This window comes from Gossypium arboreum, chromosome 9 (genome assembly GCF_025698485.1).
Source record: "Gossypium arboreum isolate Shixiya-1 chromosome 9, ASM2569848v2, whole genome shotgun sequence".
Lineage (NCBI taxonomy): Eukaryota > Viridiplantae > Streptophyta > Magnoliopsida > Malvales > Malvaceae > Gossypium > Gossypium arboreum.
The window spans coordinates 11,780,731-11,782,606 of NC_069078.1; the positions used below are offsets into that span (position 1 = coordinate 11,780,731).

At 40.0% G+C, this 1,876-nt stretch overlaps 1 non-coding gene across 1 annotated transcript; it reads left to right on the top strand.

Moving 5' to 3' along the window:
- Positions 1-897: 897 nt before the first annotated feature.
- Positions 898-1,004, top strand: LOC128280947 (small nucleolar RNA R71). The gene has a single exon (XR_008271165.1). It is a non-coding gene; the product is annotated as a small nucleolar RNA R71 (small nucleolar RNA).
- Positions 1,005-1,876: the final 872 nt, after the last annotated feature.

Consider the following 1,876-nt stretch of genomic DNA (forward strand, 5'->3'; position numbering starts at 1 on the left):
CCTTTCCTTCTCGCTCTGGGATATGGCACGCGAGGTTTGTACTCTTTACTTACCAGTTTTCACTCACTGTGGTCCACCTCACCTTTACCTTTACTTACCACAATTCCTTGCTTCGGTTCTGGTTCAGGTTCAACTAACCCTTCTTCATCTCGAACGGTAATCGCATTAAGCTGTTCCCTTAGGTTAGATTCAGTATTACTCGTCAAGCTACCTTGTGGTCGTTCAGAAATTAGTTTAGCAATCCGGCCTATCTGAGTTTCGAGCCCTTGGATCGACGCTTGTTGATTCTTAAGTGCTGTCTCGGTATTCTAAAAATGAGTTTCTGATATCGAGATAAATTTCGTTAGCATCTCTTCAAGGTTCGGCTTCTTTTCCTGTTGGTAAGGTGGTTGTTGAAAACCTGGAGGAGGTTGTGGCCTTTGATTTCCCTGGCTACCCCATGAGAAGTTGGGATGGTTCCTCCAACCTGCATTATAAGTGTTACTGTATGGGTTATTTTGAGGTCTAGAATTATTGTTACCCATTTATTGAACTTGTTCCTCCTCGGTGCTAGGGTTGAAGAATTGATATTCTGTGTGTACTCCTCCTCCATTTGAATTGCACCTCATCACTGGATGTACCTGAGTAGAACCGTACAACCCGTCAATCTTTTTATTTAAAAGTTCTACCTGGCTAGATAGCATAGTAACCGCATCGAGGTTGAAAACACCGGCTGCCTTTTTCAGCTTTGTTCTCATGACTTGCCACTGATAGTTATTCAATGGCATCTCTTCAATAAATTCGTAAGCCTCTTCAGGTGTTTTGTTGTTCAAAGTTCCATCGGCGGCTGTGTCCATAAGTTGCCTTGTTGAATGGTTCACACCGTTGTAATAAGTCTGAACCTGTAACCATAAAGGTAACCCATGCTGAGGGCACCGTCTCAATAGGTCCTTCTATCTCTCCCATGCATCATAAAGAGTTTCTAGATCCATCTGCACAAAAGAAGAGATATCATTTCTCAATTTAGCCGTTTTAGCCAGCGGAAAATATTTAAGTCAAAAATTTTCGGTCATTTATTCCAAGTAGTGATTGACCCTCGTGGCAACAAGTTCAACCACTGTTTAGCCTTATTCCTCAACGAAAAGGGAAACAACTGAAGGCGAATGGCATCATCAAAAACGCCATTAATTTTAAAAGTGTCGCAGAGTTCCAGAAAATTCGCTAAATGAGTCTTTGGATCCTCATCCTGCAAACCATCAAACTGAACAAACTGTTGTATCATTTGAATCATGTTAGGTTTTAGTTCAAAATCATTTGCAGCAATAGCAGGCCTAACTATACTCGATTCAGTTCCAGTTAAATTAGGTTTAGCATAATCATAGATAGTACGAGGAGTAGGATTCTGATTTACTGGATCAGCAGCAATCGCAAGAGGTAGTGGATTTTCCTGAATTTCAGCCATCTCCTCGGTTGTGGTGTGAATATCATCCTCTCGCTCTTCCTTTATGTATCACAGGCTTCGCCTTATTTCTCTTCGGTTTCTGCGAGCTGTGCTTTCGTTCTCACTATCAAAAATTAATAGTCCTGTCGGGTTTCCTCTAGTCATAAACTATAAAAACCTGCCAGAAGTAAATAGAAGAAAATTTAGTAATATAAACAAAATTAAAATAAAATTTAACTTGTAATAAAATAAATGGCTAAAGTAATAAAAATTAAGCGTCCCTAATATCTTAGCCCCCGGCAACGGCGCCAAAAACTTGATGTGCGTGATAAGTTTTATATTTATGATTGATCTTACTTGAAATTAACTATTATCACGATAAAGGCAAGCGCACGTATCGAACAGTAGTATAGCTTATAGCAGGACTGGAATGTCCAACCCACAGGAACTAAAAGT